The following is a 24,786-nucleotide window of genomic DNA, read 5'->3' as shown; positions in this document are numbered from 1 at the left end:
GGAGCGCCTTCTGTCATAATAAGGAGAAGCATTAAACCAGTACGTTTTGAAAAAATAAATGTATTGATTCAATTATGCCTGACTCCTTCAAAACATCTTTTTGAGTTAGGTTATGACAAGAAACATAAAAAAGGTGATAACACTGAAGTAAATTGGGTTCAGAGAAAATACAAGAATGCAAGTACACTCACTAAAAGGGTAAATATAGCTGTGATTACATGTTCAATGGCTGAAAGCCATAGCAAAAAAAAAAGTTGACTATGAGAATTGAATAGCTTTCCTAGTGTTAAAGGCTTAAAGAAAAAATATTCTATGTAACACATTTTTAAAAGGATAAACTGGATAATATTCTTGGTAGGATTAGTTAAGTCAGCCCTCCTCCTACAAAGTGAGAAAAAAACAATACAAAATAGGTAACATCTTGGAATAGGCAATTCACAGTAAGAAAACCCTAAATGGGTAATAATTATTAAGAGATGCTCAAACAGCATAAAAATCCAGAAAATACTAATGAAGGGGCGCCTGGGTGGCTCAGTCGGTTAAACATCCAACTTTGGCTCAGGTCATGATCTTGCAGTTCATGAGTTCAAGCCACAAGTCAGGCTCTGTGCTGAGCACTCAGAGCCTGGAGCCTGGAGTCTCCCTCTCTCTCTCAAAAATAAAATTTTAAAATTTATTCTTTAAAAAAGAAAATACTAATTAAGGCATCAATAAAATGCCAATCTATAATCATAAGACAAAAACTAAAAAGTCATGCAATATCAAATGCTGGTGAAGATGTAGAAAAATGGAGACCTTCAAGCAGCTATTTGGGAAAATAATTTCACTGAATTTATTGAAATTAACTATGTACATATCTAACAATTATACACATGCTAGCAATTGTACTATTGGATATTTCTTCAGAAAGTCACTCAAGCGCTCAAGGAAAAAGTGTATGGATGCTCATGACAGCCAATGCCATTGGTAAACTTACCAATGCACGCATAGGATGGTATGTTATGGAGTATAAAAAACAGTAACTTAGATGTATATTCAGTAACATGGATAGATCTTTAAAAAAAATGTTGAATAGAAAAAGTTAGAAAGATATTTATACCACAGTATCATTTACGTAAATTAAACATGCTCCATGCGCAAATTGTTCAAAGCTTCTGTGTGTGTGTGTGTGTGTGTGTATAAAAGTAGAATAAAAGAACACACTTTAAATATATTCTAGAAGCTGTCTCAGGGGGAGGGAGGTGTGGAATTAGTGACCAAAGATCATAGAGGAAAAAAGTTAAACTGCAGGGTATTCTATAAGAGGGTGTTCTGTGGATTGATGATAATAAAATATCATAAACTCAAGTCTACGATCATCTTAAACTTGGTTATCTGAGGTCCATATTTTTAAAAAAGTTAAAACTTGAAAAGTCGAGAAAAACAAAATTAAGAATGTATGAAACACCACCATAAGAACACCAGCTGAATTTGAGAGGCTTTGTGAAAGCTGGGCTTGAATCTCACACACGGTGAATTTGCAGTAGTTTCGAGGGTTGTCCATTCTCACTTGGGGAGAGCAAAGGCAATAAAAACTTGCTATGGTCACGGCAGGTGAGGGTGGAAACTGTACCTAATTCATTCGAGGGTCCCCTGCCCCAGCACAGGACCTGGCGCTTTACAGATACTCACGTCTGTAGAATGAATGAACTCACATTTTAAAAAGAAATCTTACTCTTGTGGCTAAGCCTTGGGACAAATCTGAAAGCAGGAGAGAGATTTTTCCATTAAGTAAACAGTAATAGCTAGATCAATTGCACTCAGTGCTGAAGGTCAGGGGCTCATCATGATAGTCATTGCAACTGGACAGTGCTGTTGTTTGTGCCCTGATTTATATTACAGGTCAAGTCTTTCAGAATAGGAGTCCAGGTTATTTTCTTCCTTGAGACTGAAGCTGTCTTCGAAACAAGGTTTAGCCACGCAATGACTTCATTAATGCTGCAAAAGAAGGAATGGACCTGTATTAAGACTTTGTCATTCACGGGGCGCCTGGGTGGCGCAGTCGGTTAAGCGTCCGACTTCAGCCAGGTCACGATCTCGCGTTCCGTGAGTTCGAGCCCCGCGTCGGGCTCTGGGCTGATGGCTCAGAGCCTGGAGCCTGTTTCGGATTCTGTGTCTCCCTCTCTCTCTGCCCCTCCCCCATTCATGCTCTGTCTCTCTCTGTCCCAAAAATAAATAAACGTTGAAAAAAAAAATTAAAAAAAAAAAAAAAGACTTTGTCATTCTCACACTTGAAAATAGCCAGGTTACTAACAATATTAGAAAAGGAAAACAAATCTACAAAATCATTAAATGAAGTCGCATTGCCATATCTACCATTATCTTTTATCCCTAGCTTTAAGAACATAGTATTGTGTGCCTTGTTAGTTCCTGTCAGTAAATAATAATGTCGGGGCACCTGGGTGGCTCAGATGGTTGGGCGTCTGACTCTTAATTTCAGCTCAGGTCACAATCTCAAGGTTGTGAGATTGAGTCCTGCACTGGGCTCAGCGTTAAGTGTGGAGCCTGCTTGGGTTTCTCTCTCTTCCCCTCTTTCTGTCCCTCTCCTGCTTGCTCACTCTCTTAAAATAAGTAAATAAACTTTAAAAATGTAAATAATGGTAAATAGTCCATTATTATTTTTGCATTATTTTGGATGATTCTCAATTTCTTTCAGTGCTGATTCATGCATCAGACCTCTATCTTGGCAACATTTTGCACCTCTTCCCTTTCACGCAGAAAACACACAAATTACTGTGCCTCTGCCAACCCCATCACTTTAATGGTACCCTGTTGAGGAATATTTTAACAGAAGACCATGAGAAGTGCGAATCTTACAACAAGGGGTATATGATTTATTGTGGGTCGAATTTCAGGCTTCAGGGGAGATGCATGTGTATGTGGTGGGTGTATAGGTGTGCACCCGTATGTCTCCTGTCCTAGATGTCCTGCACAGGCAAAGCCAATGATCCAGGCTAATGGGTCAGTCCTGCAAGATAGAAGCATCTTGTTTAATTACACTTCTATAGATTAAGATGCCAGGAAGAGGATCTGACTGTCCTTTAAACTAGAAATAAACCAATTTCTGAGGTGGCCAAAAAGTTACATTTGTGGTCACAGACAGAAAAGAATATTCTTCCCCAAATACTTTGAATGAAAGAGTTAAACAGGCATGTCTAGAAAATATACATTTTGCATAATAAGATTGACATTATTTTGTATTTGAAGAAAAGACTTCCTCTTTTACATTAAACAAATGAATTCTAAACACACTTTATATTTTTAAGTTTTTAAAAAATAGTTTATTTGAAATATTGGGATTCTTTTTAAAATACATGAAAATGACAGGAGCTTTTGGGATCTGCATAAAAATGATTTAATCTTTATAGGAACAGATTGGTGAGTCACAGTAAAAATTTATAGTTAGCACATTGAATTTATGCATTTTTGTTCATGTCATGATAGCTTAAAGATACTTAATAGATTATTTTTTAGTCTTTAACTGGATAGATCTTGAGCAACAGACAGACTTGGGGATTGTTAGAATCTCCATTCGTTTGAAGACCACTGAGAAAAGAAGGGAAGCATCTTTGAAATTACCGTGTAAGTCATGGGTAAAACTCATTCAGTGCAAGCATCTAATTATATACCTTTTTTTTTTTTAATGTGGATGTTGAGGAAAGTAAGGGGCATCATCTAATGCAGGAATGCGTAATGTTGGGGAAATGTCTTTGTGATTAAATTGCTAGCGGCAAGGTGAGCGGGTCCTGACGCTCAGAATGTGCTCAGAAATGACCTTGAGAAAGAACCTTAGATCATGATTATGTTAGTTGAAAGGGCTCCAAGTGGAAAGAGTCATTAATTTTGGAAAGATTCAATCAATGATGCTTTTCACTTCACTCTCCTGCTTCACAAAAGACTCTTAAAGATGTGAAATTTCCTCTCAAACTCATGTAGTGCAATAGTGGCTATTTTACAGTGGGGGTAGGGGGGCTCACTTGAACCTCGATTCCCCAAATCAGAGCCCCTTTTGGAACTTTACCTTCTACTTTTCCCCCAAGGCTGAATAATTCAGAATCTGAGTCATTGTAACGATTTAATCCAATGACCAAGTCACAATACAGATAGGAGAGCTGAAGTTTTCTGCTTTCTCCATGGTCTGTTATAATTCTGTATTTTCCTACAGCCTCATTTAAATCCCTTCTGATGAAGTTTAAGCCCTTCGCTTATCATTCTTCCTTCATAATAGCCACTCTTCATTCAACAAATATTTATTGGATGTCCTTTATGTACAGATTATATGCCAGTTACTGTCCCTTAAATATATTGTTGTTTAAACTTGCCAGTTTTTTTTTTTAATTTTTTTTTAACATTTATTTATTTTTGAGACAGAGAGAGACAGAGCATGAACGGGGGAGAGGCAGAGAGAGAGGGGGAGACACAGAATCGGAAGCAGGCTCCAGGCTCTGAGCCATCGGCCCAGAGCCCGACGCGGGGCTCGAACTCACGGACTGTGAGATAGTGACCCGAGCTGAAGTCGGACGCTTAACTGACTGAGCCACCCAGGCGCCCCTAAACTTGCCAGTTTTAATGGATGCTGTGATGGGCCGTCCAGATACCCCTTTAGGTATTTATTCCACCCCCTGCTGGGAGTGTTGGCACCGATGCCTCTCAGACACGTCCCTTCTGGGGAACTGCCTTCAGTTGAAAGGAGCTGTCACACACAGGGCTATGCTTCCTCTCCAGGGCAGTCCACGTGCAATGACTAGTCAGTGAGGGGGACACAAGGGCCCAGCCCCCTTTCCTTAATTTGGGATAATTCTGAAGGGCCATCCCAGCTCTCAAGTTCAGCACTTTCCCTCACCCAGTCCTTCTTCCCTCGCTACTTTAGTGGTAGTTTTCCCCAGTTACCACCCTCACCCCCATGGACCTTCCTGCTCTCAAATCCCCATCTCAGAGTCTGTCTCCAGGGAACCCAACTTAAGGTAAAAAAAAAACACCGTAAAGTATCACCTGTCAACCGTCCTTCACAGTTCATCCTGTTGTTTCCATCATCTCTGTTAGTATCCAGAGCATCACTGTTTCTGGTTACCAGATTTCTACCGCTTATCAGATGCTAGCCATCAAAAAACAGCAACAACAAAATGACTATGACTTTACTGCCAAAACTGAGCAGTCTAACTGGTGCCATGCAAGTCTATCCACCAGTATCCAGATTATACTTGAAGAGGGTGCTAACGCTGATCTTCAGTGCTACCTTGTGACTGTGTGTGTGTGTGTGTAAAGCAATCATTAACTGGTCCAGCAGAATATCTTCAGTGGACTCTTCTATTGACCCCACTTTCTGGTATAGCACATTGTGTTGTGAGTAGATTTAGTTGTACAGTTGAGCCTTGAACAGTGTGGGGGTTAAGAGCACCAAACCCCTGCACCGTGGAAAATGTGCATATAACTGTTGACTCCCAAAAAACTTAGCAGCCCCCTGCTTACTAGAAGACTTACCAATAACCGAAACAGTCTATTAACACATATTGTTATATATGTATTATATATTCTATTTATAATAAACTAGAGAAAAGAAAATCATGAGATATATATATTATATATATTATATATATTATATATATTATATATAATATATATATCTGTCCTGTGTGTGTGTGTGTGTCTGTGTGTGTGTGTGTGTGTATATATATATATATATCTGTCCTGTATTTACTGATACCATAAGTTTGCATCCTCTGTTTAGAAGACAAATATCTGTCAGTACCTAATCAATATTGCCTTATATTATACAACACACTGTAGCTCTGTATTACTAACACTAGACATCGAAAGTGAAAGGTAAGGTGAATGAGAAATTCATTTTTATTTATAGGTATAATGATGCATTCATTGATAATGAAGAAGCAGCAAGATGAGTGCTTAATGGAGCCTATTGTAATGGATACAGTTGCTTCATGGTAGCTCAGTCTATACCCTAGTGAACGAACTCTTATAAAATCTTATGGTATACAGGATTACAGTCATATTCATAGTACAGTATTGAAAATATTGTTACATTAAAAAAAAAACACTTGGGGTGCCTGGGTGGCGCAGTCGGTTAAGCGTCCAACTTCAGCCAGGTCACGATCTCTCGGTCCGTGAGTTCGAGCCCCGCGTCAGGCTCTGGGCTGATGGCTCAGAGCCTGGAGCCTGTTTCCGATTCTGTGTCTCCCTCTCTCTCTGCCCCTCCCCCGTTCATGCTCTGTCTCTCTCTGTCCCAAAAATAAATAAACGTTCAAAAAAAAAGAAAATTAAAAAAAAAAAAAAAACCACTTACCTGTGATGACAGGCTGATACATAGTTTCTCCAGTTATAGGTGGGGGGCAGGGGGAGAAGGCAGGGTATGGAGAGAGGGAGAGAAAGATGGCAGTCAGAGATATTGTGTAGTAATTCTTTGAAAGCAAAGTTATAAAACAGTAAGAAAACTAACACATTATTAATTTTATGTTAAATATCACTGACCCTATGCCTGTGAGAGGATAGGCTATCCACTTCCATACAAATCTGGTTCGTGATATTCTACGTGATGAATACTTAAGCAGTGATGAGGAGGAGGACATAAAATGTTTCGCATAGTTCTTGCCATACAGTTATTATATTTTCACATGAAGACACAACGGATGTTTATTAACGGTGCAGCATAATGATTCCTTACTCTTCACTAAATGGAAGTGGATCATCCTAAAGGTCTTTATTGTCATCATCTTCCTGTTGGGTAGACTGAGGAGGACGAGAGGTGATGGGGGTGGAAGAGGTGCAGAAGGTAAAAAGGAAGGCAGAAGAGGTGGGTGCAACTTTACAGAAATACATATTTCATAATTTGACCTTTTTTTGCTTTTTCATTTCTCTAGAAAGCTTTCTGTACAATGCCAATCTTTCTTCCTCTACGTACTTTAGTTTCAGCACCCATATCCTAGAAGAGTCCATGTTGTAAAGGAAGTCAAAAGCAGTCTTGAATAATCAGGATTCTTCTGCCAGATTATCTAACGTCAATTTGTTCATGAAGACAACTCATGTCCGTCAGGACAACTCTTAATTCATCTGGTGTGGTGCCTGTTAATTCTGGAATTTCTCCAAGAAGCCCTTTACCTCCTGGCCTTCTTGCCATGTCCACAATCTATTTCATGATTTCTTCGATTTCTATGTCATAATCTCTATCATAAATCCTGTGAAGTCATGTGCAACCTCTAGACACAGTTTTCCCCAGCAGGAATTCACTGCTTCAGGCTAGATGGTTTCCATGGCCTCTTCTGAAACAACGGTGGCATCTTCAACGGTGTAATCCTTCCAGACTTTTCTGATGTCTGGTTTGGATTCTCTTCTAGAACACGGACAATCCTTTCCATGTAGTACTGTGTGTAATGAGCCTTAAAGGTCCTTAAGACTGATCAAGAGGCCAAATTGGAGACATTGTGTTTGTGGGCAGGTAGATCACTTTGACATCTTCAGTGTTGAATTCATGGGGCTCAGTGGAGGGGCGGGGGGCGGGGGTGGGGCGCAAGTGCATTGTCCAAGATCACAAGACCTTTAAGAGGTGGTTTCTTACTGGCAAGTTACTTCCTGGCTTCAGAAAGAAACATTGGTGGAACCAATTCAGAAAAAGGGTTCTCATCGTCCAGGCCTCCTTGCCCTACAATCACAACTCTGGCAGCTGGCGTTTATCTTTTCCCTTCAAGGCTGGAAAGTCAGCAGCTTTGTAGATAAAGGCAGTACTGATCATAAACCCACTGCATTTGCACAAAACAGTGCAGTTTGCCTATCCCTTGTTGCCCTAAAACTGGTGCTTACGGCTTTTCTTTACTAATAAATGGTTTTTGTGGCAATTTTCTTTTAGAATAGAGTACTTTTGTCTGCCTCGAAGACCTGTTTAAATGGATATCCTTTCTTAATGATTTTCTTCATGGCACCTGGGAATTCATCTGCTGCCTCTTGGTTGGCAGAATCTGCTTTTCCTGTTGTCTTGACATTTTTTTAAGCCAAATCCCTCTCTAAAATTATCAAACCATCCATTGCTGGCATTAAATTCTCCAGCCTTAGATCCTTCGCTTTCCTTTTGCTTTACGTTGTCGTGTAATAACTTCCCTTTTCCTCAAATCACGCTGGAACCTATAGGTATGCCTTTCCTGTAGCAATCCTGCATCCCCATAAAAGCTGCATTTTCAAATCAAAAAAGGTATTTCACAAAAAGTGCAAGGTTTTCACTCCGCTGCTGTAACTACAAAAGCTTCGTGAATTTCCTTTTTTTTTTTTTTAAGGTTACTTTATTTTGAGAGAAAAAGAGAGAGCTAGCAGGGGAGGGGCAGAGAGAGAGAGGGAGAAGAGAGAATCCCAAGCAGGCTCCCTGCTGTCAGCACAGAACCAGACGCAGGGTTCAATCTCACGGACCATGAGATCACAACTGGAGCCGAAATCGAGAGTCGGCCTCCCAACCGACTGAGCCACCCGGGTGCCCCATGAATTTCCTTTTCTTAAAACGGTCCTCACGCTGGACTCGTTTATCTTGAACTGGTTGGCAACCACACAGCTGCAGTCCTCAATCTAGGGTACTTACCGAGCCCCTCGAGTTTTTCTTGTAAGGTCAGGATGTTTCTGGGCTCCTCGGGAGCATTTCTAGCATCGTTAGTGGCATGTCATATGGGTCCTGCGGTGTTATTCAAGGTTTTTGAAGAATAGGTGAGAACCAGGAGAGATGACTTTTTACTGTGCTACTTAGTTGACTGGCCAGACCAGCTGCTCATGTGGACATGATTAGCGTCGTGGGGAGTTTTAAGCAGACACTCCCAACACTGAGCTCACAAAAGCAACTGGGAGCGGCTGGAAAATCCCTGCGGTGGTGTAGTTTGGACCATGGTTAATTTTAGCAGTTATTTACTACTGTACTTATCCATTTGTTTATTTCTCTTGACTGCAAATGGTACCATGTACAGCGTGTGTTTGTGTGCACAAGTGTTGATAAATTCTAACATCTTACAATAGGTTTGTTTGTATTCCATGATAGCGACTAAATAAACTGGACGAATGTCTACATATATTTTACACATTCGTGAATACCTTTTCCCGGTCTTTTTCGATATTTCTAAGCCATGCCGTTCATCGGCAAAGGTTTCAATTTGTCACAGATCTCACCCAAGGATTCCAACGTATTTATTCAAAACAAGCCGCGTACAGACGGACCTGTCTGTGTATGAGTGGACCCACGCGGTTCAAATTCATGTGGTTCAAGGGAAAACTGAAGATCGTTTCACCAATCGGCAGAGCAAACATTGAGCACTAACAAACCATTTCACCTGAGCACCTAGGTTTAGCGTGCAGATGAACTACTTTGTCTTCGGCGTCAAACATTACACCTTATATTTAAGTCCAGGCTGGGTCGGGAGAGCAAGAGAGTCCTCCTACCTGAAGAGAGATCGGTTTCAGCAAGGCCACTTGTGGCTTGATCTGTCACCTCTGGTTACACCGGGGGTGCAGAAACCGTTTACAGATGTCTTTTGTATGTATTTGAAGAAAGTGACTAAGATCAACCACCTTTTTTCTAGTAGAAAATTTAAGACTTTTTCTGTGGCTTGTTAGAAATCATTATTTTTGTCCCTGAACTCTGGGGAAAACAGAGTATTCAGTCCTAGAATGTTCCTGTTTTTTTTTTTCCCATTGTATTTTACTTTATTCTCGCTTTCTTTCTCCCTTCCATTTATCAAATATTTATGAAGCATCATTAATCCATATGAGGGTCCTGGCTTACCTACTTGGGCTATATCAGGGAACAGAAGGCCCAACTCCTGCCCTAAGTTGCTACCTTTGTTCACTCTCTTGATCCTACTACCTAGGGGGGCCGGTGGTGGGGAGGAGGGGGCGGCGCGAGAGAAACTAGGAAAGGATGTTGTTGATTATATGTTGCATATTTTCAGATCACATTTTCTGCACACGCAGTCCTTATTTTAATTCTGTGTTCAGAGCACATGGCTCATTCATTTGCTTATAGTCTGGGCTCACTTTTATTTTGACTACCACAGTGTGATTTGGTGTGTGACTAACACTGAAAATTCTGCCCCCTTCTTCATCATCTGTAAATATTGCTGGAGGGCTGAGGGGCTGGGAAGGTGAAAGGAGGAAATCCTTATTGTGCATTTAGTACACGCCATGTGCATATTACATAAGATAGGGCATTTGATCTGCACAATGATACTGGGAGTTGGATACTGTTTTCATCTCTATTGTACGTATGAGAAAATGGAGACACAATTTGCAAAACTTCCTGAGGCTCACACGAAGAATAAGTGACTGGCCAGGACTGAACCCAGATTCATCTGCCTTGTCCCTACCATGCTGATTGTGTAGCTAGAAACATCACACTCAGGCCTCCCTAACCTGCCGTTATACCCAGAGCTGGAGAAGCAATTTCGCCGATTCAGTAAACATTTTTAATGTGTTGATGAATTTGAGCAATAGGACTGTACGGGCATAAGAAATTCAGAAGTATTGCAAAGCTTGGTGCAGGGGCACCTTGCTGACTCAGTCAGTAGAGCGTGTGACTCTTGATCTCCAGGTCAGGAGTTCAAGCACCACACTGGGTATCGAGTTTACTTTAAAACAAACAAACAAAAAAGACTGGGGCGCCTGGGTGGCGCAGTCGGTTAAGCGTCCGACTTCAGCCAGGTCACGATCTCGCGGTCTGTGAGTTCGAGCCCCGCGTCAGGCTCTGGGCTGATGGCTCAGAGCCTGGAGCCTGTTTCCGATTCTGTGTCTCCCTCTCTCTCTGCCCCTCCCCCGTTCATGCTCTCTCTCTGTCCCAAAAATAAATAAACGTTGAAAAAAAAATTTTTTTTTTAATAAAAAAAAAAGACTGGTGTAACACTTGAGGCTTCCTTCACGGTGACTGCCACCCATCTCTTCACGGGTCATCTTCAAGGGTGACCTCCAGCTGTATGTACACACACATGTACTCAGATTCTTCCACAGAACCTTCTCCAAGAGAACCTACGGAAGAGTTTCCATGTATCCTGCTCCCCCCGGCCCGACTCTGTCTCCTATATCTTTGAAATGGGAGTCCTTGAAATAGCAGTCTTGGGGGCAAAGATTGAAGACCACAGAAAGGCAGATTGTTGTGGAGAAGTTATTGGAACTAAAGGTTTGTTTCTCTCAAAAGCATACACATTCTGAAATCCACTGCAAATTGACATTGGTATTATATTTGTAAAAAAAATTTATGTTCTTTGTATATTTAGGCATCTGTAAAATTAAAGGCTAAATATCCATGTTTTGTGCTGGTCTTAGCCTACCCTGTAATGCTTGGGAAGTTGATAAGCTTAAAGTCAGGGGTAGGGCATATGGTAACTCGGAAAGTACATATCTAAGTAGGACCATAGTAGCAAATCCTAATGACACAATAGTCTGAAATCCCCTCAGTAGCTACTGTCCCAAACTTGAAGGGTCCCACAATGAAGTAAAGTCAGTGACCTTGGGGGCCCTAGGATTTGGGGAGTACTGTGAAATATTTTAGCATCATGGGCCATCTAGTATAGGTGGGTTTGAATCGGTCCTGAGTTGGTAGACTGTTCCATATCTCAACTAGTCTCTTAGTCCTCAGAATAGGTCAGTTCGGTGAAAGGTTGTGTTTTGTTTTGTTTCAGGAGGCTCCCAAAAATAGGCCTAAATGATACAAGTACTTGCATCGGGCTTTTAATAAGAGGCAGTGGTATGGAACAAAAAGCAAAAGTTAATAATTGGGAGGTTGTAATCCCAATTTCTGAGTTCTGAAAGCAGCCAGACAGGATTTCCAGGTATCAGGCTTAAAGCATCTTCAGATGGAGTGAGGACAGACGGTTACATCCTGATAGAATATCTTGGGTTGCAGTTTGAATATCTCTGGCGATCTCTCTGAGTGGCCCACACAGCACTAGGCATGAGGACCTTCCGAACAAGAGTTGGTGTGGTGATTTCTCTGAAGTTTATATCAAGTTCTCCCACTTCAGTCTGCATGGCTTTAGCAAGAGGGCAGTTTTCGTTCTTAATGATTCCAAGTCAGAAGTAGGGGAAAATTGGAAATGTTGGTTTAGAAAGTTGTAGCCAAATATTAGAGGAAACTAGAAGAATTCAGTATCCAGTCCAATTTACAGGTAGAAAACGAAACCTCAGGGGCGCCTGGGTGGCTCAGTCGGTTGAGCGTCCGACTTCGGCTCAGGTCATGATCTCGTGGTTTGGGAGTTCGAGCCCTGCATTGGGCTCTGTGCTGACAGCTTGGAGCCTGGAGCCTGCTTTGGATTCTGTGTCTGCCTCTCTCTCTGGCCCCCCCCCCCCCCGTGGCCCGTGCTCTCTGTCTCTTAATAATAAATGTTTAAAAAAAAATAAGAAAACGAAACCTCAGACAGTTAAGAGCACTGGAATCTAATATCCATAAGTGTGCATTAGTTTCTCCTGAAAGGCAATTTTTTTCTCTCTATAATTACCCCCACTTCTGTCAAAGATACCCACAGTAAAACTAACTTGTTTGCAAATTTAGTCTAGTTTCAATAAACTTGACCTATTTACATAAATGCAGCAAAAAATGACCATATAGAATTTATAATCTGCTTTGCCAGAACTTTTCATAAGAAATCTCAGATTGAACTTGTACCAGACTTGCCTGCAATACCTATAGGTTTGGGTTCATTCCTCTCTTTTTGAGGTCCTAAAAATATCCTGAGGTTCCTACACCTGCCAGGAAGTAACCTTCTTTTTAAAAAAAGTTTAATGCTTATTTTTGAGAGAGACAGAGAGTGAGCAGGGGAGGCAGAGAGAGAGGGAGACACAGAATCCAAAGCAGGCTCCAGGCTCCGAGCTGTCAGTACCGAGCCCCACGCGGGGCTCGCACCCACAGTGAGACCTGAGTCGAAGTCAGAGCTTAACTGATTGAGCCACCCAGGCATCCCAGGAAGTAACCTTCTTAATGGGCAAGGCTGCTGGAAACCCTGTAAGCAAGGTGTCAGGCTAGTATTTCAAAGGAGCTATACTAGTTCCATAAATTCAACCTTAGTGTCCTAAAGTTGTATGGTTGTATGTGAGTTTATGAATGTCTCTATCAAATACGACATTCCAGTCAAAGACTTAATAATACAACCAGTCTTTCCAATTCTGTCCTGTTTAAGGGAGAACAGAGTCTTATTGGACTTATGTAAATAAATATATTGCCATAAATTGCCAGAATACTAAGTTTTTGAATTTTGGAGGGATCAGAGAGGAGAAAAAGATAAATGTTTCCATTATGCCTGGAAAGGTATAATATACCAAATTGCTGTGAGAGTTTGCTTATTTTTCTCATATCTTGCTGGTCCTTTAATCTTTTATTTTCCAGATTTCAAACAAAAAGGCATGAAAGTTATAGTCTTCCTCCTCCATTTATTCAGTACCACGTGATTGATTCTTGTTCTGCTCGAATTCAGTTTTTCCATTCGTTTTGGAAATTTTTTCCCAGGTCAGTTTTATGATACTGAAGTTATCAGAAACCTGTATTTTTATTTTCATGAATCTCCTTAAAGATGAAACGTTTTGGGGGCACCTGGGTGGCTCAGTCGGTTAAGCAGCCAGCTTCAGCTCAGGTCATGATATCGCAGTTCGTGAGTTCGAGCCCCACATCAGGCTCTGTGCTGATCGCTCAGAACCTGGAGCCTGCTTCAGATTCTGTGTCTCCCTCTCTCTAGTCTTCCCCCTGTTGCACTCTGTCTCTCTCTCTCTCTCTCAAAAATAAACATTTAAAAAACTTACAAAAAAAATGAAACACTTTTGCAGGAATACTTCCATAAAAGCATCTCAGTAAAAGAATAACTGTCTGTAAATGATAAAAGACTTAAAAAATGGCATGGTGAAAGGTCAGAGTCCATTACAGTGCAATTGATAAGGAAATTTAGTTATTTCTGTGACATCCAACATGGTTAATGTTTCTTTTTAAATTCCACTTAGTTAACAGCAATGTTACATGTTTCAGGTGTACAACAGAGTGATTCAATTCTTCCATACATCGCTCAGTGCTTATCATTCATGTACTCCTTAATCCCACTCTCCTATTTTACCCATCTCCCCTCTGGTAACCATCAATTTGTGCTCTATGATTAAGAGTCCGTTTCTTGGTTTGCCTTTTTTTTTTTTTCTTGGTCCCTCTGCTCATTTGTTTCTTAAATTCCACATGAGTGAAATCATAGGGTATTTGTCTTTCTCTGACTTATTTTGCTCAGCATTATACTCTCTAGCTCCATATCATTGCAAATGGCAAGATTTTATTCTTTTTTTGTGGCTGAATAGCATTCCATTGTACGCGTATGCACCCACCTCCATCCACTCCTCAGTCGGTGGACACTTGGGCTCTTTCCACAGTTTGGCTATTATAGATAATGCTGCTATAAACTTTGGGGTGCATGTATACCTCTGAATTAGTGTGTTTGTATTCTTGGGGTAAACACCTAGTAGTGTGATGGCTAGGTCATAGGGCAATTCTATTTTTGACTTTTTGAGGAACCTCCATAATGTTCTCCAGAGTGGCTGCACCAGTTTGCATTCCCACCAACAGGGCAACAGCGATCCTTTTGCTCCGCATCCTCGCCAACAACTGTTGTTTCCTGTGTTGTTGACTTTAGCCACTCCGGCGGGTGTGGGCTGATAGCTCATTGTGGTTTTGATTTGCTTTTGCCTGATACCGCGTGATGTTGAGCATCTTTCCATGTGTCGGTTGGCCATCTGGATGTCTTCTTCGGAGAAACGTCTATTCCTGTCTTCTGCCCTTTTAATTGGAGTTTTCATTTGTGGTACACAACATTTTAAGATAACTAATTATAAGTGGTAACATCCAAGGACATATTAAGTTGCTAGGAGTTTCATGCAATCCCTGTAACATTTTAATAACATATATCCACATGAATGAAATCTAACCTGGTTGGCATCATCTGTTTGATGATGCTTCACACGTAATTTATCATACCAAATAAGCTTAATTACTTTAACAAATCTTTTGAGATCTTCCAGGAACGTTCTAGACTGTTCCAAAGTCCCCTAAATGCAAAGACTGAATTTAGAATTTGGGAAAGTTTGTCAAAATGTCAAAAAGATTTTAAAACAAGAATCATAGGTCACCATGAAACAATACTTAGTTATCTGTTTGACCAAAGTGACAAAGACTTCACAGGCAAATAAGGTTACATAATTCTAAGCAAAACTTAGGTTTTTTACTATGAAGAAGATTGGGATTAATCAAAGACCTGATTAAACACAGAATCCTTGTTTTCTAGGAAGGTAAGTTTAAAAGATAAAAAAACTTTTACAATCTTTTATCAAGAACAGACCAATAATAGTTCAAGAATACTTTGTCCTTTTAACAGAGAGAAAAATCTAATTTTAAATTTGCACCAAATTCTAATTTTGCACAAATATACTTTCTTTTTTTTCTTTTTTTAAATTTACATCCAAATTAGTTAGCATATAGTGCAACAATGATTTCAGGAGTAGATTCCTTAGTGCCCCTTACCCATGTAGCCCATCCCCCCTCCCACAACCCCTCCAGTAACCCTCAATTTGTTCTCCATATATATATGAGTCTCTTCTGTTTTGTCCCACACAAATATACTTTTTTTTTAAAGTTTATTCATTTCTCAGAGACAGAGCGTGAACAGGGGAGGAGCACAGAGAGAGGGAGACACAGAATCTGAACCGGGCTCCAGGTTCTGAGCTGTCAGCACAGAGCCCGAGGCGGGGCCCGAACTCACTGACGGCGAGATCGAGAGCTGAAGTCGGACACTTAACCGACTGAGCCACCCAGGCACCCCACAAATATACTTTCAATGTTAAAACTCATTTACTTAAATTTCCTGACCACACATAAAATTCCTTCCCAAAGATTCCTTTTTCATAAGCCAACAACTTTCTTGTTTACATTGAAATTTTACCCTGTTTTACCTCTTTCCCAGACTCCCTTTAGAACACTGTTACTTTTCCCTCAACAAAAATGCATTTCCATTCCTCATACCTTCTTTTACCAAAAGCACACACCTTACTTTTCTTGTATACAGAGTAGTTTCCCTTATTATTTTTAGTAGTGTTAGCCACACATATTAATTAGAATTCTGAAGTCTTAGGAAGCTTAACTAAGAAAATCAGAATTGTGAACTTTTACATTAGTGGTCTGTGAATTGGCAAACTAACAAATACTTTGTACTATAAAAAAAAGCACAGGGGCATCTGGGTGGCTCAGTTGGTTAAGCATCTGACTTTGGCTCAGGTCATGATCTCACAGTTTGTGAGTTCGGGCTCTGTGCTGACAACTCAGAGCCTGGAGCCTGCTTCGGATTCTGTGTCTCCCTCTCTCTCTGCCCCTCCCCCGCTTGTACTCTGTCTCTCTCAAAAATAAATGTAAAAAAACAATTTTTTTAAAGCATATATTTCTAGAAATCATCATCTTTCAATAAAGCACAAAATATGTTTACTAACAAACCCAAATTTTATCTTTAGTTACTCGGTAATAGGTTTATCTACTCTTGGCTTCCCTATGTGCAGGAATTAATGTTTCACTATTCTGTCTTATTTAGAAATGATCTAGATATTCAGCGAATTTACTTAACTTAGCAAAACAGTAAGGTTTCAGATTGCCAAAAAGATTTGGAAAAACTAAAAGTTTGGGGGTCAACTTTTAATCTTATTTACATCTATTCAATTTACTTCTTCTTAACAATTATGTGTAAATTACCCACAAAAACTTTGAGACATTACGGTCAACCATTGTTCACAATTTTTGCTGACCCGTTTTGCAACAGAGAGTACATGTAGTCAACTAGTAAACCCAGGTAGTTATTTATCTGCATTATATTTAACGCTGATAATTTTGAAGGTATGTCTGTTTTAATCAAACCAGCCAACTTAAATTAGCTTTACTACCGAATGTATTCCCAGATCACATGAACCTGAAATTCACTGGCTTGTTTTTATTGGAGAATTTTTGTGAATATTCAATTTATATAAGCCCTTAATTTTCTTTAAGACAATTAAGTCGAGCTCTTTTACAAGTTAAGTTTGGCAGTATCGTTCAGAGGTAGAAAAATATCACGTATCTACAACACACGAACCTACAGGAAGACACATACAGAGAGCGTACAGTTAAGGTTTTTGAATTTTCCGCCATGAGATGGGTACAAATGTGCAAAACTCAGTAGTCTGTAAAAAGAACGGTTGGAATCAAACTGCTTTTCTGGCCAATGGAATCAGTTAAGCTTACCTGCTCAGGTGGCTACCATCTTTTATACTATTTGTAGAGAAGACTTTTACAATTTGTATTTGTTCCTGGAAGTAATCTGAAGGAGGCTGTGATCAAGAGTCTGGGCTAGAGAGTCTTTATCTGCAGCTTGTGTTTTAAAAAGGCCTCTCTTTCTTTCCTACCCTTTCTTCCTCCCTCCCTCTCAGACCAGTGTGGACATTGTTTCAGACCTTCTGGTGTATTTCCATTTCAAGGGCGGCATAAGGTTTACATCTTCAAGGGGCAGAAAAAGAGTGCAGGTTTTCTCTTAGGCCTTGCGGATAGTTTGGACGACCCCCAATTAAAACGCAGTAATGCAGCCTGGAACTAGACTAGGGAGTGCCCTGTAAAGAATACTTCTCTGGACTCGGGGTCAGAGGGGGCTTCTTCTAGCTTGGAAATGAAGATGTGGTCGTTGGGGTCACTAGGTTCATTGAAATGATAAACCCATTGGATTATGCCAGTTTGGCCCAGCAGGAGCTGGGCCTCATCTTAATGTTTTCCATTCACTGTGAGCCTTAGCCATGGTCACTGTGATGGAAGGAAATGAGCATAGAGCCTGGATGAATCTTTAATAAAGTTATAGATTTCAGAGTCTTGGGAGGTAGCTATCCGTTGACCCGTTTTTGCGGCTGTGAATAAGAATCCGGAGCCCTATCATAGGAAGAAGAAAACTTACCAGAGTCAATTAGTTCCCCTCTCTCCTTCCCGTGGTATAAAGTCTTTAAGAAAGGGTTGAATTTCAGGGCCTAGTTTAATTTCAGTCTATTTCTTGATTTTTTTTTTTGCTGTTGTTGCTCCTTTAATCTTGGACGTCGTTACTGGAAAAATGTGGATGACATCAGTGAGGCCTCTTCACAGGCAGCTGCTTTTCATCCCAGGATCACATGAGACAACCCCCGACCCTCACCCCCCTGGGATTGGGCTCTGCTTCTGCCTCTGCTAGTGTGAGAAAGCCCCTAGGCCTCCAGAGCTCAACCCTCAGAGTCTTAGCATGTCCACGGGTCCGGCCTGGAATGACACCCGGAAACATCCCTGGGCCTTTTGCATGTCCTGAAGGGCTGCTCTACCTCCTCAGGATTCTTAGTAGGTGCTGGCACCAGATGTCCAGGACATTTATGTTTTTCCATTATTGTTTATATATTTGTATTTTTCCATTAATTTTTTTAAACTCATAATGCCAGTAATTGAACTCATAACTGGCTCAAGGGATGAAGCTTGACAGAAGTGAGTGAAGTGGTGATACAAAAACCAAGGCCTCTGTTGTGTTTTCCCTCTGGTTTCCCTCACTGGTTTTTTTATTGCAGTAATACCCTTGCAATCTAATCTACCCTCCTTAGCCTTAAGGTGTGGGAGACCTTTTCCTATGTTAGTTAGGGACTTAAAAGAATTTTTTTTTTTTTTTTGGAGAGTGAGGGAGAAGGGCAGAAGGAGAGAGAGAAGTTCAAGCAAGCTTCAGGCTCAGTGCAGAACCCAACGAGGGGCTCCTTCCCAGGACCCTGGGATCATGACCTGAGCCAAAACCAAGAGTCAGACGCTCAACCCACTTAGCCACCCGGCACTTCAAGGACTTTGTAATTAATGTCTCATTAGGCCTATGACCTTGATCACATCACTCTGCAGAGACTGTTCGTAACTGTATCAGGACTCTTTGGGTTGGATACCGCAGGGAGCATATCGCGAAGGCAATACGTAAGAGCACATAGCAGTGCCACAGACCCCCGGCAAGCATGCTCAGTTTCCCAGATGGTTAGTTCCCTGAGTTGGAGGGCTAGTGAGCAAACAACAGGTAAAGGGCATTCCCCTCAGCTGATTGCAAGAGCAACCGTGCAGTCCTGCTGACATAGGTTGTTTTAGCACATTCGCAGCCTATCAATGACCAGTGTTGTCGGTGGATCAGCCCTTGTGGTTCGTACTATGATTGCAAGATGCTCTGTAGCAACCACCATCAGGAAACTTTGAAAAGATAGAGATTTCTGACTTGCGAGACGTGGAGATTACCCTATGCACCGGGGGCCCCACAATGAGGTCACAGATAGAGGGACAGCATGCACAGGCCAGAGGTTCTGCTTTTACTGGGGTGGAGAGTAGGGGCCTAGGGTTCAGGGGCTCACTCACTATTGGTGAATTTCAAAAAAGGTGAGAAAAGAAAAGGCACGTGGCCCAAATGGTCAGTTATTGAAATCGAGTTCTCTGAAACCAAGGAGGCTCAGTGGGGTGAGGTAGCCTGGCTCTGTCTTGTCCTGGGGCTGACCATGTGTTTCTTGGAGGTCGCCATCTTTGAAGGAGAGCCTTCTTTGTGATGGATGCCTTGGCAATTAAAGCTGAAGTCGAGCACTTGCACTGCAAAGAAAGAAAAAAACCTGTCAGGGTTTCACACTAGACTCTGTCTATAGGAAGAAGTCCATTTAGTCCTACTGGAAGGAGGGAATAGGAGACAAAAAGAAGACCCCAACTGTATACCAGTGACTTAGATGGATATACTAATCTGTTAATGGCTTGTGTTTGTTAGTCTTTGGTCTTAAAGCAGTGAATTTAATGGTCTGAAGCCAAAAGAGGAGAGCTATTTTTCTTATTATTTTTAAAGATCCTGCCTTGTGCCACCAATGATTCGAAGTGGCCTGTAAGGACGGATCGGTGGAGAGAGACTGATAGATCTATCAATAAGTCTATCAACAAAAATTAGTACTATTGGAGGCTGAATTTGGGCCCTGGATGATTACTGCCATCAAGTTGATATTCCTCAAAGCTGAAGTGGAAAGCAACCGTATATTATATCATTCGTATATAGTCATTGTCGTGAAAGCATAGCATTCTCCAGTGAAGCAAAGCTTTTCCTGACACCTCGGTTTGACAGGGACTTAACTGACCTGGGGTGGCCAGTATTCCTTATGAAATTCTGACAACAAAAATTGACAGGTAAGCAGGTCGCACAGGAACCTTTTTTTTTTTTTTTTTTTTTTGCCTTCATACGACATGAGGGCATAATGCCTAAATCCAACTCAAAGGAAGCAGTTTGCTGGAGAAATGGGAAAGCATGTGGAAAACATACACAGCTTGTTGATAGTGTACCTTAACTGACAGAAAAAGGTTGCCACAAATATAGCCCATTAGCAGGCCTGGCACTTTCCTCCCGTGTACATAGCGTGTACAACCAGGTCATCGCACTCTTTTCTGCAAAGGCCAAAATGGGCTGATTTTCCAAACAAGTGCCCTGGGCCATCACTACCAATTTATTAGAATTGGCAAAATTGAAGCCTGAAGGCTGTTTGTTATCATAGGCTGGATTCTCTAGGGTCAATATGTGCTTCAGAGAGGAAGCAGGTCTCTGAAATTGTAGACACCATTTTCTGTGTGTGGGCTCTAAGTATATGTATCTGGGGAAAGACTTCAGAGCTTTCAATCCACGGAAAGGTCACAGTAAGGAATGCATTGACCACAGATCCTTTAAACACTTGTCCTTCAATATTTCTGTCAAGAGCCTTCAATAAGAGGTGAGAAGGAGACCGTTAAAAGGCCTGCTCTCTGGCAAGGCCCTGGGGCCAGTGTTCAGTGCTGCTGATTAAAAGCAGGGCCAGAAGCACTAATGATCAAAACCACAGTCGGCCAGAGCCATCTTGTGAGAACTTAACGACTCGCCCCGCTGACATTGCCACCGACCTGTGAACGGAAAAGGTGAGGCAGAACCTATCAAAAATGGTTCTCGAATGTCAGCTTTGTGCCACAAAACGAGGACACAGTGTTGAACAGATTCCTGTCCAGATTGTGCTTATTCTAATGATTGTACAATAATTCCTATTTTTATCCTTTGCTGTAAAGGACTGGAAGGCTGAAATCGTCCTTAAAAAACGAGCGGAGTGTTTTCTAGAACGCAAAAAAGAAAACAGGTCTCAAAGTCTCACCAAGTGGAGACAAGGACACAGGAGTTATTTTCAGAGTCTTTTGCAGATCTAAAATCATCACATTAGTTTAGGGATATGGAAATGTTTATAATTGGATCTAAGTTCATTTTGCTAGCTTAGGACTATAGAAATATACTGTCTACAATTTGGGCCATAAAATAGATTACTCAGACCATAATTACAAGTAGATTCATTGAATTTATTTAAATATTTAGTGTCCACCATAAAATGAGCCACATATTGACAACTTCTAAGGATTTTCTTCTTTCTTAATTGTGTGACTGGTTACAAGTATTCTATAGAATTGTGCAATGGCTCGCATATGGGGGCTTCTGTTTCCCCTTGAAGTATTAGAAAGTTGCACAGAGAATGGAAAGGAAAAATGTCAGAGTGGAGCACATTAAAAATGGTCATTGTGGTTTGACCTCCCCTTACACAAAAGTGGAAGAAACCTCCATGGACCACCTAAATTAATCAATTCAATGCTTATTTTTAACCTTAAACATATATCCAAAACGCACTGCACACTTGAAAAGTAGTATACCATACAATCGGGGGGGGGGGGGGCGGTCAGACTGCCTGGATTCGGATCCAGTTATCAAGCTGTGTGATCTTGGACCAGTAACCTAACACTCTGTGCCTCAGTTTCCTCATCTGTACACTAGGGCAAATAATAGAACCTATCTTAGAAAAGCGTTTTAAATAAATGCTTACAGTACCCGATACACAGTAAGGAAGTGTTAGCAATAATTATTTAAGGAAAATCAATAGCACCAGACACTGAAGCCTAAAGTGAACAATAAGAACAAATGATCCCCCCTCCCCAACGAGTACCTGGGTGGCTCAGTCAGTTAAGTATCTGACTCTTGATCTTGGCTCATGAACTTACAGATTGTGGTATCCAGTCCAGGTCAGGCTCTGTGCTGACAGTGTGAAGACTGCTTGAGATTCTCTCCCCACCGCCCCCCTCTCTCAAAATAAATAACTAAACTTAAAACAAACAACTGCTAAGCCTCCAAACTCTTGATCTCAACTCAGGTCTTGATATCAGGGTCATGAGTTCCAGCCCTATGTTCACTTCCACACTGGGCATGAAGCCCTCTTAAAAAAAAAAAAAAAAAAAAAAAAAAGGCAGTATTACTAACTTAGTAGTTTCGTAAAACAAATTTGTGAAATAGGAAAAATCTGTTACCAAGGTAGTCCGGGAAATTTTATAGTGTGGAAGGTAAAAGGACAAAGCTGAAAAGGGGGCTCTAGGGCAGACTGCTTGCAGCAACATCTTATGCCCCCACCCACCCCTCCTTGCAGTTTGGTGGGGCCAAAGGTCTGAGTTCCAGCCAGTGGGAGTTGAAAAATGGTGTGGGTCCCTCCAAGCCCAGCCTGGGGCCACCTCCCTGGAACAGGCTCTGCACTGTGAGCCCATGGCCGGTGTTTCACAGTGTTTGCCTGTGTCTCAGCATCAAGGCTGAGAAGGTAGCCAGAGGTAAGAAGAACCACCTGTACTGTGCTAAGGAATTTGAACTTGCCTTGGGGCCATGGGAGCTACCGAAGTGTTTGTTTTATAGAATCAGATAAGTCGCTCCTTTGGCTGGGTGGAGGGTAGGTGTAAGCCAGCAGGAAAGGTGGCGAAGGCTGGAAACAGTGAGGAGACTTGCATAACCACCCAGGTGAAAAGGGACAGAGGGACAAATGTGGGGATGGAAGCAGGAGACTGACTCCGAAGGAAATTGGGGGTCAACAATTCTGTTGGGCATGGGAAGTGGAGAAGCCACGGTAAGAAATAAAGGTGGATAGAGATGGGGGTTGGGAGTGTTGTACCTCACAGCCTCCGTGTTCTCTGAGAAAGGAGACAATCATCATGAGCCCCTTCTCCTGTCACATCTTACAGTCTGTCCATCTCAAACAGTGTGCTGTCCTTGCCGGTGCTGTGTTCTGTCTGGAAGACAGTCTAGAAAGTCTCTAAACTGTTTGCCCCTACACCAAGCAATGCCTCTTCTCTGAAGGCTGCTCCCCCTCCTCCAGACATGCCTGGGTACTCCTCCTTTGCACCCTGTCTCCCCCAATCCCTCTAATCTCTTGAGCACTTAGGAAAACGAGCTCAACGTGCTCCCTTGACATCTCCACAACTAGATGGGAAGGACATGGATGGTAAAGAAACACAGAGATGAAAAATAAATCTTATTACCAGCTGAAGGCCAGATATAATGGGCTCTCAGTAGATGTTTGAGAAATAAGCTAATTAAGAATAAGGGGACAGGAACAAAAAAAAAAAAAAAATAAAGGAGAGCTCTGGAAAGAGCACAATCCTTACCTGCATTCTCTTAAGAAGAATCTAGCAGGTTGAAGAACAACACCTGGACAGACAGACAGACAGCATGGGGAAACATTATAATTAAGGTTGAAGCAAAACAATACGTACAATCCATACAGCTGTAGGATTCTTGTCCCTTTAGGACAAAATTATCAATTGATAAGAAAACTCTGCTGAAGAGAAGGAGCACATAACCGCATCTGGGGCAGTGAGAAGGAAAAAAAAATACCCCCACTTTTCAAACACCCAGGAGTTCCCAGTATTGTATATAGATAGTATACTCAAGTGAATATAACCCTCTCATTCGCACAGTGAAATGATGAGTATTTTCTACTCTTTTTTTTTTTTCAACATTTATTTATTTTTTGGGACAGAGAGAGACAGAGCATGAACAGGGGAGGGGCAGAGAGAGAGGGAGACACAGAATCGGAAACAGGCTCCAGGCTCTGAGCCATGAGCCCAGAGCCCGACGCGGGGCTCGAACTCACGGACCGCGAGATCGTGACCTGGCTGAAGTCGGACGCTTAACCGACTGCGCCACCCAGGCGCCCCAGTATTTTCTGCTCTTAATACATTGGCAGTTTTCCACAGGTGGTGGAGTCTAGACTTCTAGTTGTTTACCCAAGGCATTCTCCCCGTTCTTATCAGAATTCCAGTTTTATTGCAAGTAGCCAGCTGAAAGCCTACATTTACCAGCCTGCAAGGCAGCATGAGATGTGACCATTTAAGTAAGTTCTGGTTAATATTAGTGAAAAGGTAGCATGGGACATTACCTATCTTTTCAGAAAGTTGACTCATTTGGAGATTTGCCCCTTTAACTTCGTCTGGCCTTGTGTCTAAGGGCTGGCACTCCGGCAGCTGTCTTGGAAACATGAGGTGGCTGGCCTTAAACTTGGAGGTAACTCTGGAAAGAACATGAAGATAGCAAGCACTGGTGTCCCTGACTACCAAAGAGCCAAAATGCCATCACTGAAATACTTCTCTTGAAAAGAGTTCCATGTTTCTGTTCACAGTAGAAAAGCCAAATAACAATGGCCAAACAACCAAGCCTAATGCTGTCTACTAGCACTTAACTTCTGGTAGTGAACACAAGTTCCCTAATGATTCTTAATCTCATTTTACTGTGATTGTCACATCATTTATTGCAGCGTAGGCTCAGGCGGTTACAAACTTTTACCTCGGTGGAAAAACTGGAGAAATGGTATAACTCTGCCTTGCGTTCTGCAATGTCTAGAAGGTAAACAGCACCATCGTACTCCTTGAAT

The 24,786-nt window shown here is 41.5% G+C and overlaps 1 protein-coding gene and 2 long non-coding RNA genes across 7 annotated transcripts in view; 1 reads left to right on the top strand and 2 right to left on the bottom strand.

The window, feature by feature from the left end:
• The window catches only part of LOC121033151 (uncharacterized), a 9,386-nt gene extending 1,880 nt beyond the window's left edge, over positions 1-7,506 (bottom strand). The window contains exons 1-3 of one of the 2 annotated variants that reach the window (XR_005791730.1): positions 6,341-7,506; positions 5,032-5,134; positions 1,613-1,977 (exon numbers count right to left, since the gene is read on the bottom strand). This is a non-coding gene — a long non-coding RNA (uncharacterized LOC121033151). Of the gene's footprint in view, positions 1-1,612; positions 1,978-5,031; positions 5,580-6,340 lie in introns of those variants that run through there. The other variant, XR_005791729.1, reaches the window with a different exon arrangement.
• Positions 1-24,786, top strand: part of DLGAP1 (DLG associated protein 1) — an 898,848-nt gene that overhangs the window by 400,636 nt on the left and 473,426 nt on the right. The window lies entirely within an intron of this gene.
• Positions 19,360-23,835, bottom strand: LOC121033152 (uncharacterized). The gene is made up of 2 exons (XR_005791731.1): positions 23,522-23,835; positions 19,360-19,651 (listed from the first exon to the last, which is right to left on the bottom strand). It is a non-coding gene; the product is annotated as an uncharacterized LOC121033152 (long non-coding RNA).

The sequence above is a fragment of the Herpailurus yagouaroundi genome, unplaced genomic scaffold (assembly GCF_014898765.1).
Source record: "Herpailurus yagouaroundi ecotype Mexico unplaced genomic scaffold, PumYag 142, whole genome shotgun sequence".
In the NCBI taxonomy this organism is placed as follows: Eukaryota; Metazoa; Chordata; class Mammalia; order Carnivora; family Felidae; genus Herpailurus; species Herpailurus yagouaroundi.
This window is presented reverse-complemented; position numbering and strand designations above follow the sequence as displayed.